We start from the raw sequence: 18,366 nt of genomic DNA, 5'->3' as shown, positions 1-18,366 counted from the left end.
ATGTCGAATACCCTATCGGCTATTGTCACATCTTCTACCACGCGCTGCGTGATCCTAATTTTATATCTGCAGAAATTGTTAACGTATACAGCCTGCAAACTATGGAGGTCATCTTCCGGAATTTTAATGCCATTTATAACATTTGGGTTGAGGTCATTTTTGAGGACTGGTGACAAATCTTCGACGCTTAATACAGGCATTGTGACAAAGTACCTTTTGTACCCCCTATGAGGCTCTTCTGTACACTCGCAACTCGCCCCCCGCCTAAAAATTAATTGATTTCTAAACACATTTATGGGTGCCTCTACGTGGGGTATGAGGTCAGAGCTGTCCTGCTCTGCGGAGTGCATGGTATCCTCTGAAGCAGTGTCAGTTTCAGACACCGCGTCAGCTATAGTACTCGATGGTTGTACAGCTATGGAGTCAGTGAGTGCGTTCACTTCCGTCTTGAGACGGGAGAGTGCATCAGCGACTACATTTGTCTTACCTGGCTTGTAGATTAACTCGCAGTTATATTCCTCTATACGAGCTTTCCATCGCTTGAGCTTTGCATTGTAATTGCGATTACTCAAGGAGAATGTCAGAGGTTGGTGGTCAGTGTAAACCCTAATTTTCTTTGCGCCATAAAGGTAGGAACGCAAATTATCTAGTGACCAAACAATAGCTAGAAGCTCTTTTTCATTCGTAGCGTAGTTTTCTTCGGCTTTGTTTAGGGACCGCGATATGTAAGCTATCGGTTTATCGTCGCCTATTGATCCTTGTGATAGTACCGCGCCAATGGCGTAGTTTGATGCGTCCGTTGTCAAATTAAATGGTTTGGAAAAATCTGGAAATGCTAATACGTCCGCTGACATCAGTAGTTGTTTCAGCTCGCAGAAGGCCTCTAAGGCATCCTTGTTAAGCATAATCGCTACATTTTTGGACGCGTTTGCTTTTACCTGTGCATTTTCCCCCCGAGTGAGGTTGGTGAGTGGCTTTGCGACCTTGGCGTAATCCCTAATGAATTTCCTATAGTATGAGGTCTTACCAAGGAAACTTTTTAAATCCTTCAAACTTTCCGGGGGTGAAATCGTTTTAATAGCTTCTACCTTTTTTGGGTCAGCGCGTACTCCATCGGGAGTAATAACATAGCCTAGAAATTCGACTTCTTTTTCAAAGAAGCATGTCTTTTCCAAATTAACCTTAAGATTCGCCTCCCAAAGCGTTGCAAAAACCTTCTCAACATTAACGAGGTGTTCCTCTGCATCCTTGCCAAATACGATGATGTCGTCGATATAGACGTAACAAATTTTCCCGATGTACTGCTTGAGGACATCGTCTATCATCCTTTGGAAAATCGCAGGCGCATTTTTCAACCCGAATGGCAACCGAAGAAATTCATATTTGCCATTCATTGTGGAGAAGGCTGTCTTTGGGATGTCCGAATCCTTCATGGGAATTTGGTGAAATCCGGAAGTCAAATCAATTGTAGTATAGAAGTTGGCTTGGCCAAGGCTGCAAAGAGTAGCGTTTATATCGGGAATTGGGTAAGTATCGGCGATAGTTACAGCGTTCAACCGTTTATAGTCTATAATCATACGATACTGTTTGTCCCCATTCGCCTTAGGCTTTTTAGGGACTACCCAAATTGGGGAATTGTATGGGCTTTTCGACGGCCGGATGATACCTTCGTCTAGGAGCTCATTTACCAGTTTTTCGACTTCATCTCTCATACATGCTGCGTAGGGGTAGGATTTACTATACACCGGTTCGTCAGTTGATGTTTTTATTTCTGCACGGACATTCGTGTTTGCAAGCTCATAACCGTTAAGTGGTATGAAAAGACCAGAGTATTTTTCCAATAGTGAATTGACCTTTCCATGGATATCAAGAGGTAGGTCCTTTCCTAATGTGAAGTATACATCGAGAGATCTTCTGTCTTTCAAGGGGATTTTGTAATTGTCTATACTAAGGAGGTTATTCTTCCTATCTATTATCGCGCCTAATTTCCTCAGGGTATCGTCCCCAATGATTCCGCAGAATTCATTAAGGGTCGGTAAAACGAAGAAATCAAATTCGGTGGAGTTACCCACACTTTCGAATAATTTTAGTTTTACTTTATCCTTTATTGGCACGCTACCCCCCACCGAAGCTACATTGAATAATTTCTTTACAGGAGTTGTTTTCGTTGCAATATTATTTTTTATGAAATTCTTATTTGCGCCAGTATCCACGAGGAAATCCAGCACACGACCGTCAGGCAAAGTATACTCTAAGTATGGTACGCTAGATGACCGGAAGACAGAAAATCCTCCGAGTTGTTTTCACTTGGCGATTCCTTCAGGTCCGTATCTCTCTCTTCGCTCTCCTCGGGTGTAGTATGGAACACCCTTTGCTGCTTCCGTGGTAGATTTTCTGAACTTGCGCTTCTTTTAAACGGATTTGGGCGATTCATGTAATTAACGTTGCGTGTCTGTATGGAGGAGTCTACGTCCATTTTCTCTACAGGCGCATGTAGTGGGGTGCTGGCATTTCCAAATCGACCTGACGGGCGGTCACTCCTTACATATGAGTGCTTTTCCTGGTTGCGCCAAGTAGGTTTAGGGGGTAACTGGGGAGGCTTGATCCTATTCCTAAATGAGGAGGTACCTGGCAAATTGTTAACAGGGACAGCCACACGGTTATTGGAATTGTTCGTATGAACGGAAAAATTGCGGAAATCCACATTTTGGATTTCCAAACAGGCTGAATATGCCTCTGGCAATGTTTTAGGGCGTCGTATAAGCAGCATTCGCGACATTTCGCCGTTAAGCCCACGTATAAAAACGTCCAGGGCACGATTTTGGTAGGTTTATACCAGAACTTTAACGGCATCTTCCGTGTAGGATTCGGCTTTTATTTTATTAATAATAAGGGAGAATTGATGATTCACCCTGGCGTAGAATTCATCGATTCTCATTCCCTTTTGCTGTAGCTGGTGCAGTTGGTGTTCGAGTGTAGCAACATCCCTCTTGTCTGCGTAGTGCAGGGAGAGGCATTCCTTAATTTTTCCCAAATTACTATCGAATATATTGTAGGAAATAAGTGCAGAATCAGCTGTTCCCCGCACCTTCTACCTAATATGTTGGAGAATCGCTCGGTAAAGGGGCTTTCTCTTCATTACCGCAAAGTCTGAAAGGATCACTTCCACAGAGTGAATCCATGAGATGTACTGGACAGGGTTACCGTCAAACACTTGTAGCTCCTTAACACAATCAGGGAGCCTACATATATCTCTGATCTCAGCCTTAGAGGTGGGTGGCTGAGCCACCACTTCTTCAACCACTGGAGTAGTGGCCGCTTTAGATGAAGAGCTAGCTGAGTCAACGCGAGCCACCCGCCTTTCTAGCAAATTTATTTTTTCAAGAAGGGCGTTGACGGCCCCAGTCAAATTTGTCACTGTGGCTCTTATATCGTCCATTTTTTGTGGGAATATTTTTTTATTTTACTTTACCTTTGTGTTTTTTATACTCACGTGATGAGATAAATCATGCGTACTATATCAGAATTACACTGCAGTGCGTACAGGAGCTCTCAGGAATTTTCACTAGTGACCACTATTACGTTGCAATGCGTCCAGGCACTTCAGGAACTTCCACTAGTAGGTAATGCCGGTAGAATGTAATGCTGATGATCTTGCCAGAAATTCTCCTTTAGTTTTATCCACGGTTTCCTTCTTTCAACAAATTCTTTAGTCAGCTCTTTCTTTTTTGCAAGGACAGTTTTTCCTTTTTAGCACTTTTTTTTCCACAGTTTCTTCTTTCTTTTTTTTTTTGAACAAATTTTTTTTGAATTTTTTTCACAGTTTCTTCTTTCTTTTTTTTTTGAACAAATTCTTTTTTGAATTTTTTTCACAGTTCCCTTCACTTCCTGGGTCCCTGCTCGGGCGCCAGTTAAAGGACTATAGTCCTTGTTTTATAAAAAAATTAATTTGTTGGGCGAACTCGCCCAACCAACAACACTAAACAACACAAGTTCAAATAGTCTTTTACAAGTATATTTTAATTCAATAAATTCACAATTATAACTAAGATTAATTTACTGTTAACTCTAATCCATCCCGAACTCGACTGCCGGCTCTGCCGCAACTGCTCCCATATATAGCCAATCAACAAGCCGCGACGCACCTCTTGCGTAACTTGTTGACAGCCCGCTGTGAGAGAATGTTGAAGTCGGTTTTTTCCCACAGGTGCTGTATGTGTGCATTTCACAATCATGTGTAATTTAGAATTTAGCTGACTGTGCGTCTGGAGTAGTTCCGTAGCATGAGTGTTAATCGCCGTCACTAATCATGGCCTTGAATTAAGGTGTTAGGTTGCCATGCGCGGCCGTATGTAGTGACAACCATAATTTGCAGGTGTTAGTTGCCGTCACTAACCATGGCCTTGAATTAAGGTGTTGGGTTGCCATGCGCAGCCGTATGTTGTGGGAAATATAATTTGCTGACTCGGCGCGTGTGTACTGGTCATACGTGGGAATGTTGCGATAAGGGCAACTGGCGCGTGTTAACTTATATTATACACCCCATATAAACTGCATTTTTTTGCTCCTTTTTTACAGCTAGAAGCATCAAAATTAATCAAATTTCATCAAATAGTTACGTATACGTCATATATTGTTGAAATACGTGATTCGTAGTCATAGTTTTTACACGCAGACCACAAAAAACCTGAAACTTTGCATCCTCACACAAAGTACCTGCCTATTTTTATACCTTTCATGAAAATGAAATGGTATATTAATTTCGTTACGAAACCCAAAATTGTAAGTCCTTAAAGGAAAATAGATAGACCCACCATTAAGTATACCGAAATAATCAGGTTGAAGAGCTGAGTTGATTTAGCCATGTCCGTCTGTCCGTCTGTCTGTTTGTATGCAAACTAGTCCCTTAATTTTTGAGATATCTTGATAAAATTTGGCGAGCGGGTGTATTTGGGTGTCCGATTAGACATTTGTCGGAACCGGCCGGATCGCACCCCTATAGCATATATCCTCCATACAACCGATTTTTCAGAAAAAGAGGATTTTTGTAATATCTTACTCAATTTAACAGATTGAAGCTTCAAACTTCACCATATACTTTCGTATATTGCACATATTGTTGCCTGAAAAAATTGATGAGATCGGTCGTATATATAGTATATATCCCCCACAACATATTGTTCAGATAAGAAACTTTTCGTAATTACTGCCCTATTTTAAGAGCTAGAGGCTTCAAATTTCAACGAATACTTACGTATATAGCATATATTGTTGTCTAAAAAAATCACAAAGATCGGTGGTATATATAGTATATATATGGTGGTATATATAGTATATATATATAGTATATATAAATATTTTCGCAATTTTAGCCCCATTTTAACAGCTAGAAGCTTCAAATTTCATCGAATGCTTACGTATATAGTATACATTGTTGTGTCAAAAAATCATAGAGATCGGTGATATATGTAATATATATGTATTTGATGGTATATATAGTATATATATATATTTTTTTTTTGCGATTTCGGCCCCATTTTAACAGCTAGAAGCTTCAAATTTCACCAAATGCTTACGTGTATAGCATATATTGATTTCTGAAAAAATCATTCAGATCGGTGGTATACATAGTATATATCTCATACAACCGATTGTTCAGATAAGAAACTTTGCGCAATTTCTGCTCCGTTTTAATAGCTAGAAGCTTCAAATTTCACCAAATGCTTACGTATGTAGCATATATTGTTGTCTGAAAAAATCATAGAAATCGGTGGTATATATATTATATACTTCATATAAACTGTAATTTTTGCCCCTTTTTTACGGCTAGAAGCTTCAAAATTCATCCAATTTCATCAAATAGTTACGTTTACGTCATATATTGTTGAAATACGTGATTCGTAGTCAAAGTTTTTACACGCAGACCACAAAAAACCTGAAACTTTGCATCCTCACACAAAGTACCTGCCTATTTTTATACCTTTCATGAAAATGAAATGGTATATTAATTTCGTCACGAAACCCAAAATTGTAAGTCCTTAAAGGAAAATAGATAGACCCACCATTAAGTATACCGAAATAATCAGGTTGAAGAGTTGGGTTGATTTAGCCATGTCCGTCTGTCCGTCTGTCTGTTTGTATGCAAACTAGTTCCTCAATTTTTGAGTTATCTTGATAAAATTTGGTGAGCGGGTGTATTTGGGTGTGAGATTAGACATTTGTAGGAAACCCGGATCGGACCCCTAAAGCATATATCCTCCATACAACCGATTTTTCAGAAAAAGAGGATTATTGTAAGATATTACAATATATCAATTTAACAGTTTGAAGCTTCAAACTTCACCATATACTTTCGTATATTGCACATATTGTTGCCTGAAAAAATTGATGAGATCGGTCGTATATATAGTACATATCCCCCACAACGATTGTTCAGATAAGAAACTTTTCGTAATTACTGCCCTATTTTAAGAGCTAGAGGCTTCAAATTTCAACGAATGCTTACGTATATAGCATATATTGTTGTCTGAAAAAATCATAAAGATCGGTGGTATATATAGTATATATATGGTGGTTTATATAATATATATATATAGTATATATATATATATATATATTTTCGCAATTTTAGCCCCATTTTAACAGCTAGAAGCATCAAATTTCACCGAATGCTTACGTATATATTATATATTGTTGTGTCAAAAAATCATAGAGATCGGTGATATATATAATATATATATGATGATATATATAGTATATATTTAGTATATATATATTTCTTTTGCGATTTCGGCCCCATTTTAACAGCTAGAAGCTTCAAATTTCACCAAATGCTTGCGCATATAGCATATATTGTTGTCTGAAAAAATCATAGAGATCGGTGGTATATATATTATATACTTCATATAAACTGTCATTTTTGGTCCTTTTTTACGGCTAGAAGCTTCAAAATTCATCAAATTTCATCAAATAGTTACGTTTAGGTCATATATTTTTGAAATACGTGATTCGTAGTCATAGTTTTTACATGCAGCCCACAAAAAACGTGAAGCTTTGCATCCTCACACAAAGTACCTACCTATTTTTTATTTTATAATTATCTTAAAAATCGTTTAGGTATGTAGATCTGTTCATTATATATTTCTTATCTTATACATCCGATTATTCGGAGATTACGAACGGCATAAGATTATTGTTTAGCCCCATTCATGAAAGGTTTGAAGTCTTCGGCACAGCCGAAGACAGTCCCGTCCTTACTTGTTTATTTTATATTTATCTTAAAAATCGTTTAGATATGTTCAAATTTCACCAAATGTTTACGTGTATAGCATATACTGTTGTCTGAAAAAATCATAGAGACCGGTGGTATATATAGTATATATCTCATACAACCGATTGTTGAGATAAGAAACTTTGCGCAATTTGTTCCCCATGTTAACAGCTAGGAGCTTCAAATTTCACCAAATGCTTACGTGTATAGCGTATATTGTTGTCTGAAAAAATCATTGAGAACGGTGGTATATATAGTATATATATCATACAACCGATTCTTCAGATAAGAAACTTTTCGCAATTTCTGCCCCATTTTAACAGCTAGAAGCTTCAACTTTCACCAAATGCTTACGTATATAGCATATATTGTTGTCTGAAAAAATCATAGAGATCGGTGGTATATATTTTATATACCCCATATAAACTGTATTTGTTTGCCCCTTTTTTACGGCTAGAAGCTTCAAAATTCATAAAATTTCATCAAATAGTTACGTTTACGTCATATATTGTTGAAATACGTGATTCGTAGTCATAGTTTTTACACGCAGACCACAAAAACCGTGAAACTTTGCATCCTCACACAAAGTACCTACCTATTTTTTATTTTATATTTATTTTAAAAATCGTTTAGGTATGTAGATCTGTTCATTATATATTTCTTATCTTATACATCCGATTATTCGGAGATTACGAACGGCATAAGATTATTGTTTAGCCCCATTCATGAAAGGTTTGAAGTCTTCGGCACAGCCGAAGACAGTCCCGTCCTTACTTGTTTATTTTATATTTATCTTAAAAATTGTTTAGATATGTTCAAATTTCACCAAATGTTTACGTGTATAGCATATACTGTTGTCTGAAAAAATCATAGAGACCGGTGGTATATATAGTATATATCTCATACGACCGATTGTTGTGATAAGAAACTTTGCGCAATTTCTTCCCCATGTTAACAGCTAGGAGCTTCAAATTTCACCAAATGCTTACGTGTATAGCATATATTGTTGTCTGAAAAAATCATTGAGATCGGTGGTATATATAGTATATATCTCATACAACCGGTTGTTCAGATAAGAAACTTTTCGCAATTTCTGCCCCATTTTAACAGCTAGAAGCTTCAACTTTCACCAAATGCTTACGTATATAGCATATATTGTTGTCTGAAAAAATCATAGAGATCGCTGGTATATATATTATATACCCCATATAAACTGTATTTGGTTGCCCCTCTTTTACGGCTAGAAGCTTCAAAATTCATAAAATTTCATCAAATAGTTACGTTTACGTCATATATTGTTGAAATACTTGATTCGTAGTCATAGTTTTTACACGCAGACCACAAAAAGCCTGAAACTTTGCATCCTGACACAAAGTACCTACCTATTTTTTATACCTTTCATGAAAATGAAATGGTATATTAATTTCGTCACGAAACTCCAAATTGTAAGTCCTTAAAGGAAAATAGATAGACCCACCATTAAGTATACCGAAATAATCAGGTTGAAGAGCTGAGTTGATTTAGCCATGTCCGTCTGTCTGTTTGTATGCAAACTAGTCCCTCAATTTTTGAGATATCTTGGTAAAATTTGGTGAGCGGGTGTATTTGGGTGTCCGATTAGACATTTGTCCGAACCGGCCGGATCGGACCCCTATATCATATTCCTCCATACAACCGATTTTTCAGAAAAAGAGGATTTTTGTAATATCTTACTCAATTTAACAGATTGAAGCTTCAAACTTCACCCTATACTTTCGTATATTGCATATATTGTTGTCTGAAAAAATCATAGAGATCGGTGGTATATATATTATATACTTCATATAAACTGTCATTTTTGCCCCTTTTTACCGCTAGAAGCTTCAAAATTGATCAAATTTCATCAAATAGTTACGTCTAGGTCATATATTTTTGAAATACGTTATTCGTAGTCATAGTTTTTACATGCAGACCACAAAAAACGTGAAGCTTTGCATCCTCACACAAAGTACCTACCTATTTTTTATTTTATATTTATCTTAAAAATCGTTTAGATATGTTCAAATTTCACCAAATGTTTACGTGTATAGCATATACTGTTGTCTGAAAAAATCACAGAGACCGGTGGTATATATAGCATATATCTCATACAACCGATTGTTGAGATAAGAAACTTTGCGCAATTTCTTCCCCATTTTAGCAGCTAGAAGTTACAAATTTCACCAAATGCTTACGCGTATAGCATATATTGTTGTCTGAAAAAATCATTGAGCTCGGTGGTATATATAGTATATATCTCATACAACCGATTTTTCAGATAAGAAACTTTGCGCAATTTCTGCCCCATTTTAACAGCTAGAAGCTTCAAATTTCACCAGATGCTTACGTATATAGCATATATTGTTGTCTAAAAAAGTCATAGAGATCGGTGGTATATATATTATATACCCCATATAAACTTTATTTTTTTGCCCCTTTTTTACGGCTAGAAGCTTCAAAATTCATCAAATTTCATCAAATGGTTACGTTTACGTCATATATTGTTGAAATACGTGATTCGTAGTGATAGTTTTTACGCGCAGACCACAAAAACTCTGAAACTTTGCATCCTCACACAAAGTACCTACCTATTTTTTATTTTATATTTATCTTAAAAATCGTTTAGGTATGTAGATCTGTTCATTATATATTTCTTATCTTATACATCCGATTATTCGGAGATTACGAACGGCATAAGATTATTGTGCAGCCCCATTCATGAAAGGTATGAAGTCTTCGGCAGTCGGAAAGTCCCGTCCTTACTTGTTTATTTTATATTTATCTTAAAAATCGTTTAGATATGTTCAAATTTCACGAAATGTTTACGTGTATAGCATATACTGTTGTCTGAAAAAATCATAGAGATCGGTGGTATATATAGTATATATCTCATACAACCGATTGTTGAGATAAGAAACTTTTGTAGTGTCATATAGTGCCAGCCAACTAAAAACTAAAAATAAAACTAAAAACTAAAATAGCTGGCATCACCCCCACATGCAACCATGCATGTATGCACTTGGCGTTACTGGCTGAAAGAGTCGAATGACGGAGAGAATTCTGATTGGCTGAATCTCCCGTTAGTCGACTCTATCACGCCATTGCATTATGCGATTTTCCCGTTATGCACTTTTGCATACCGGCAAAGCTGCTTTTGAAGCGTCAGCAGTTTTTCAGTTTCGAGTGGAGTTTGAATTGAGCCGGCCGCCGCGCTACACGAGCAAATTAAGAAAATCGGAAACGCGTTTTGTATAAGAATTAAAAGACTTATTTCTGTGAACATAAAAGACATAATTAAATGAAAGAACTAAAGAATAGTTACAAAGACTAAAATATTTGTTATACAAAGAAACCAAAGTGTTAAGACTAAAATGTAAGGAACTTAAATTATCAGTGATAAAACTAAACTAAAGCGTTAAAAGTTTAAGTATACATAAAAACTAAATGTGTAAGTGTAATCATAAAAAGGTTATATATAAAAGAATTTAAATATCCATTAAAATAACAATTTTTATTTTAAAGAAACTAAAGAGGTGAGCTCGTATTGTGCGTGCGTCCAAAATAAGTGGCATCGAAATGCCACGCTACATGGCGACCGTGACATTTTCATAGAGCAACTGCATCATAAAGAATTGTGTAAAGTGTTGAAGAGTCTACACAAACCGATAAATCAAAAAAAAATTTTAAATTTTTAAGAACGTGTAATTTCTGTACACAAGGGCTTCACATTTTTGTATTGCGTATATAAAATGTTTAGCAACAGCAACTACGCCGGCACGGAGTTAGCGCAGTGCGCTACCCACGCGTGTGAGAAAAATTTTTTTGTTAAACTTAAAAACCATTTGAAAAGAAACTTGGGAAATTTATTTAAGTCCCACTTGTAAAAAACTATACACATATATTAAAGAAACTAAGAAATTAATAAACTTTTAATAAAACAAAATTATACAAAAGAAAATAGTTAGTGGCCAGTGCCTGTGTGTAGATAGCGTGTGTGGGTGTGCTCGCAGAACATATTTTCAACGTTTCCTAATTTGGAAACAGCAAAATGTACAACAAAATACAAATTTAACATTACTGGTGCAGTAAACGCATATTTTATTAAATTACATACAAAAATACAAAAAATTAAAAATAAAAAAAAAACACAAAAATTTAAAATTATCTACAAAAAATGATACACAAAACATTTAAAACTTCGACATAAACTACAAAACTTTTAAAACATTAAAATAAAATTTAAAATCTACCAAAAACGTTGAAATTGAAATAAACAAAAACTACAAAAATTCAAAAATCCTACAAAAAAATATATTTCAAAACTATAAAAATCAACACTATTAAAAAAACCAATGAAGTTTTGAAACCAGCTGTACTTCAGCTACCAAGCCACTTGCATAACGGCATCACTACATTAATAACGACACAAACGCCAAGAATTGTATATATACATTCATAACGGCGAATGAAATAAAGCCACAAATACTAAAACATCGACAGAGGGCATTACATTTCCAGAAAGTCAGCAGCAGCGGAAAAATACCGTAAGCACCGAAATTTCCAGCAGAGCAGCAACATCGAACGCAGTACCAGTCCGGCAACAGGAAAGGGTTAACAGCAGTAATGTATGTATATCTATTTAATTTAACTGTACTTATTTCATTAAATTATATTTTACTTATCATAATTTTCTATCACATATTTTTCTAACAACTAAATTGGTTAAGATTTGCTTTTCGAATTTTTCCCATGAACAATTTTATATAAAATCCCAACAAACAAAGTAAACATATTTAAACGTAATGTAAATTTCAAACCACTTTCACAGAAAATTTTTTGTAAAAATAAAGCTTTTTTCTAAATAACTGTTCAAATGCTTTTCCAATCGATAAATTTTTATTTCAATCAATTCATTCAAACATTTATACCTTTTTATTAATTTACTTTCACAATTTATATATTAATAAACGTTTACCCTAAAAATTAAAAATATATTATTAAAAGTAATAAAGTATAATTTAATATCGAATTTATTATTAACAAAAAAAAAATAAATAAATTTTTTGAATTAAGACAGTTCAAAGTTTTTATGCATTCGATAGCCTATAAATTGTAAGCAATTCAAAACAAAAAATCTTAATTTTATCATTTGCACAAAATTCTGAACTCTCCCATTTTTGATATGCCATTAAATGAAATTTTTGCCTTTAAACCACGTGAATTTAATAGTGAAAAATTTAAATATTTTCATTGTTTAAATTTTTAAACAAGTGTTTCGTTTCAGAAAAATTTTATTAATAGCGGTGCGTCCGCGATAAAAAAAAAAAAAAAACCTTTTTATAATTTCGATATAAAGCGGTGTGGACGTAAACATTGCCGTATATTCGGAAAAAAAATAAAATTTTGGTTAGGCTTGTGGAAACAAGTGCGGTTTTTTTATATTTTTTTCCAATAGTCCGAAAAAAAAAAATACCAGCCTGTTTCGGGTTTTCACAAAATAAATAAAACTGGAACACGCTTGCCTATTTCCTTTTGCAAAGCCCATTCTGGGTGGCGAGAAACCACAGACCAAGTATCCTTTTTTAGGACAGCCTGTCCATTGGTTAGCTAGCGGGGCTAACCTAGTGGGGAACAGTCGTTAAGTCCGACTAAGTTCGGCACGGAAGGGGGTAGTCATTTTCTAGCATATAATTTAGAGAAAATCCGCAGACCGGATGTTCCCTTGTTTTCAAAAAAAAAAACAATTATATAATTTTCTTAACCAGACTTACCATTTTATAAAATTTATACCAAACGCGACAAATATTAACCGGATTTTCAAATAATACTCGGATTTACAAAATATTTACCTGATTTACAAAATTTTTTTCTTTGGAAATAATTTTCAATAAAATTACCCTGTTTCAAACATATGTCCGATTCTGAGGGCAATTCCAGCGATAAATCAAGCTCTAAAGGAAGGTGTTCACTAGCTCGTCAAGAAGATTTTTTAGGATTTAATGACTCAGATATCGCAGAAAATAATAATTCAAATGTTCAGTCTGTAACTAATATTATAAAACACTCAGCCTTCAGCAAATTCGTCTAAAAATTCAGACAACCTAAAAAATCATAGAGATCGGTGATATATATAATATATATATGATGGTATATATAGTATATATATAATTTTTTTTTGCGCTTTCGGCCCCATTTTAGCTGCTAGAAGCTTCAAATTTCACCAAATGCTTAGGTGTATAGCATATATTGATGTCTGAAAAAATCATTGAGATCGGTGGTATATATAGTATATATCTCATACAACCGATTGTTCAGATAAGAAACTTTGCCCAATTTCTGCCCCTTTTTAATAGCTAGAAGCTTCAAATTTCACCAAATGCTTACGTGTATAGCATATATTGATGTCTGAAAAAATCATTGAGATCGGTGGTATACATAGTATATATCTCATACAACCGATTGTTCAGATAAGAAACTGAGCAATTTCTGCCCCGTTTTAACAGCTAGAAGCTTCAAATTTCACCAAATGCTTACGTATATAGCATATATTGTTGTCTGAAAAAATCATAGAGATCGGTGGTATATATATTATATAACCCATATAAACAATATTTTTTGCCCCTTTTTTACGGCTAGAAGCTTCAAAATTCATCAAATTTCATCAAATAGTTACGTTTACGTCATATATTGTTGAAATACGTGATTCGTAGTCATAGCTTTTACACGCAGACCACAAAAACCATGAAACTTTGCATCGTCACACAAAGTACCTACCTATTTTTTATTTTATATTTATCTTAAAAATCGTTTAGGTATGTAGATCTGTTCATTATATCTTTCTTAGTTATATACATCCGATTATTCGGAGATTACGAACGACATACGATTATTGTGCAGCCCCATTCATGAAAGGTAGGAAGTCTTCGGCACAGCCGAAGACAGTCCCGTCCTTACTTGTTTATTTTATATTTATCTTAAAAATCATTTAGATATGTTCAAATTTCACCAAATGTTTACGTGTATAGCATATACCGTTGTCTGAAAAAATCATGGAGATCGGTGGTATATAGAGTATATATCTCATACAACCGATTGTTCAGATAAGAAACTTTGCGCAATTTCTGCCCCATTTTAACAGCTAGAAGCTTCAAATTTCACCAAATTCTTACGTATATATCACGTGTAAGCATATATTGTTGTCTGAAAAAATCATGGAGATCGGTGGTATATGTAAGGTTCTTTAAGCGCAGCGGAATTAAAACGCGTGACCGTTCTGGTTAAACTCTTTATTTCAACTTACTGTTACAATAAAATGGTATGATGTCTATACAGCTAATCTCTTCAGTTATTGTAAAGTACATTAGCCTTATATACAAAGCATACATAGTACATAGAAATTGAGTGAAATGCACGATTGGTTTGCAGAGTTGTATTAGGAATTCAACAAACGCCCCTTTAAACCAAATTTGTGCATGAAACTGTCAAACTTAAATATCTAAGTTCATTAATTTGCAATTATAAATATGCTTCTGCTTTCCCAATGGTTTCGTAAGTATGTCCGCTGCATTCTCATTTGTTGGTACATATTCCACTTCGATATGCCCGCATTCATACATTTCACGGATATAGTGATAGCGAATGTCGATATGTTTGCTTCGCTTTTGCACCATTGGATTTTTTACCATGAACTGCGTGCTTTGATTGTCACACAAAATTGACGTAGGACCTTCTGCATATTCATGATAGCCCAACTCGCCTAAAAGTCCACGAAGGAACACCGTCTCTTTAGTACCTTGACACAACGCAATATATTCGGCCTCCATTGAACTTAAGGCAACCACAGACTGTTTGCGAGACTCCCAGGATACAGCGCCGCCTGCTATTAGAACAAGGTATCCTGTGAAGGATTTCCTATCGCCACTATCACAACCCCAGTCTGCATCTGTGAAACATACAAAATTTTTACAATTAGCAGAAAAAGTTAATTTACCGACAGGATTTTTCGTTAGGTATCTCAGCACGTATTTTGCAGCTTGCATATGCTCTTTATGTGGATGCGAATTATATTGCGACAGTTTGGAAACTATATGCGCAATATCTGGAGGAGAGATGACAGCCAGATACATGAGCCCACCAACTAAGCTCTGATAGGTTTTTGTTTCTAACGCGTCGCATTGTTTGTCGCACTTTCGCAAAAGCGTACCCGGTGCCCATGGAGTTGCTGCTGGCTTACAGTCAGCCATGCCCCATTGCTGAAGTACTTGCTCGACGTATCCCTTTTGATGTATGTTGATGTCACCACGATCACCCTCTCTTTCAATTTCCATCCCAAGATAAAAAGATATTGGACCACGACCGACCGCCTCGATGTGCTTATTTAATGATTTGATAACTGCCTGCATTTCTTGTGTACTGGAACTCGCTATTATCATATCGTCGACATATAGACCGATGATATTAATATTGTTTTTATCGCGACGAATATAAACGGATGGGTCAGACCTACATCTCAAGAACCCCATTTTCGACAATATATCTGTGACTTTTCTGTTCCACTCACGACCAGCTTGTTTCAGACCGTACAAACCCTTTCTGAGCCTGCACACTTTATTCGGATGATTTGCGTCTTTGAACGTTGGTGGTTGATAAATGTAAACCGTTTCTTCCAAATCCCCATTTAAGTATGCTGCAACAATGTCCACATGATTAACAACCAATTTGTGTTTTGCCGCTAATGCCAACAGTAAACGAATCGTTGAATGACGTACCACTGGAGCAAATGTTTCATTATAGTCAACATTGTACTTTTGTGAACACCCCAATGCAACTAATCTTGCCTTGTATTTTTCAACCGTACCATCGGGCTTCCGTTTTATAGTAAATACCCATTTACAACCAATGATATTTTTATTGACCGGTTTGTCTACCAAGTCCCAAGTGCTATTACGCATTAACGATTCATATTCCAGCTTCATGGCTTCCTTCCATTTCTCCGCCTCTGACGAGTTTAATGCTTCTTTCACCGTTCTAGGATCGTCAACAACACTATTCAACAAATCGGCATCAGCTTCCATGCAGTAAACCTTTCTTGGTCTTCCTACACTCTCAGTTCGAATGATTTTTGGCCTACCTCGCTTTCGCTTATTGTTAGCCATCGCTACCTCTTCATAATCCGACTCGGTATCTTCCTCTTCTTCTTCTACTACTTCTTTTTCTTCATCTACTTGTTTTTCTTCTTCGTCGTCGCATTCTTCATCTTCTTCAACCGTATCGTTACTCATTACGTGTTGATTTTGGCTTAAAAATGGTTCTTCGCTGATAAAAAATGCTTCTTCCCGGTTTTCCTCATCTCTTGAATTTGTCTCAAAAGACTTCTCAAAAAATATAACATCGCGTGCAATTGTTACTCGATTTGTTTCCAAATTAATTAATCGATACCCCTTTGTTGACGCATGATAACCAACGAACTTTAGTTTAATTCCCTTTGGCAAACATTTACTTCCACGCGGCTTCGGACCCTTTTGCAATACCACTGCATCGCAACCAAAAGTTCGAAAATGTGACACGCTTGGCTTTCGTCCATTCCAACTTTCATAAGGCGTTACAGATTCCAAAATCTTCGTAGGTGACCTGTTCCGGATATATACCGCCGTACTCACCGCATGGATTTTACAAACTGCACATGTAAAACAGTAAATTTTCTTAGGAAATTTTAGATTTAAACCATTCACCATATTTGTTTTTAAGATCGCGTTGTTTTTGTTAATTTTATTAAATCATTTGCATTTATGTGGCCAAACCGCCTATGCCAGTCACTCACATCATCACTAACAGCATTTACGCTTTCTATAGTTTTACTAGCTAATACATTTGCTACATAGATTCCGCTTTCCAATTTAGCAGTCAAAATAGTGTCTTTGTTTTTATTTTTTATAACCGCGCTATTTTGTGCAAACGTCACGACATTACCACCCTCACTTGCTTTGCTGATAGAAAAAAAAATTGAGTGAAGATTAGGCACATACCAAACATCTCGCAATTTCATTGTTGTAAAATTTGTTTTTAATTCTACCGTGCCTTTTCCTTTTGCATAAATGCACGAACCCGACGCTAAAATAATTTTATGCTTAAGAGGGACAAGCGAAACAAAACTATTTGCATTTTTGCACATATGCGACGTCGCCCCGCTTTCAATGATCCAAGTTCCGCTGAAATCGCCATCTCTCTCAAATAATGACCAAGCTTTTTCATCTACCAACGAATTGTTACCTGAAGAAGAGCACTGTGAGCGTATGTGCCCTCTCCGCCCACAACGAAAACATTTAACGTTGTTGTATTTGCCTGGCTCGTTAGTTTTTCTATTTTCTTTCTGCCTTGTCTTCGTATCATTACTGCTGCCAAAGCCTCTGCCACCACCTGCACTGATTTCACTGCTCGCAACTTTGCCGCTTCCAATGCCGGTATCACCACTACCACCTCTGCTGCTGTTTACATTTTTGCTACTTCCAGCTCCGTACCGTCTTCGCGCTTCGTTTGCTGAAAAAACTATTTCTCCACCGCTGCTCTTGTCGCCATGTCTTTGTTCTTCTTCCAATATTTTTGCTGTGAGTTTATTCAACTTTGGCAATGTGTCCCTCCTTCGATTGCCACCACAAAATTTTACATTTCGTCTGGTAACGAACATAAGAGCAAAATGGATAAAAAATCGTCTTCCATTGTTATGCCAACTTCCTTTAAATCGTCTATTATACAGCAAAATTCTTTTAATTGGACCGAAAATTTACCGGTACTTGAAAATTTAAAGCGAAGTAACTTTTTAAACAAATTTACTTTGCGACATGCCGTGTCTGATTTGTAAAGACCGCTAAAAACATCCCAAGCACTTTTTGCTGTAACGCAGCTTTTTATGTGTATAAGCTCACTAGGTTTAACGCTCAAAGTGATAGTTGCAAGTGCTTTTCTATCACTTATCAACCATGCTACTTTTGCTTCCTCTGCTTCTGGAGGAGAATCCACTACAACAGACCACAAATCTAACGTAATTAGCAAACTTTTTATTTGTATGCACCAAGTAGAAT

Source organism: Eurosta solidaginis, chromosome X, assembly GCF_040869045.1.
Source record: "Eurosta solidaginis isolate ZX-2024a chromosome X, ASM4086904v1, whole genome shotgun sequence".
NCBI classification, from domain to species: domain Eukaryota; kingdom Metazoa; phylum Arthropoda; class Insecta; order Diptera; family Tephritidae; genus Eurosta; species Eurosta solidaginis.
Note: the sequence above shows the minus strand (reverse complement) of the source record.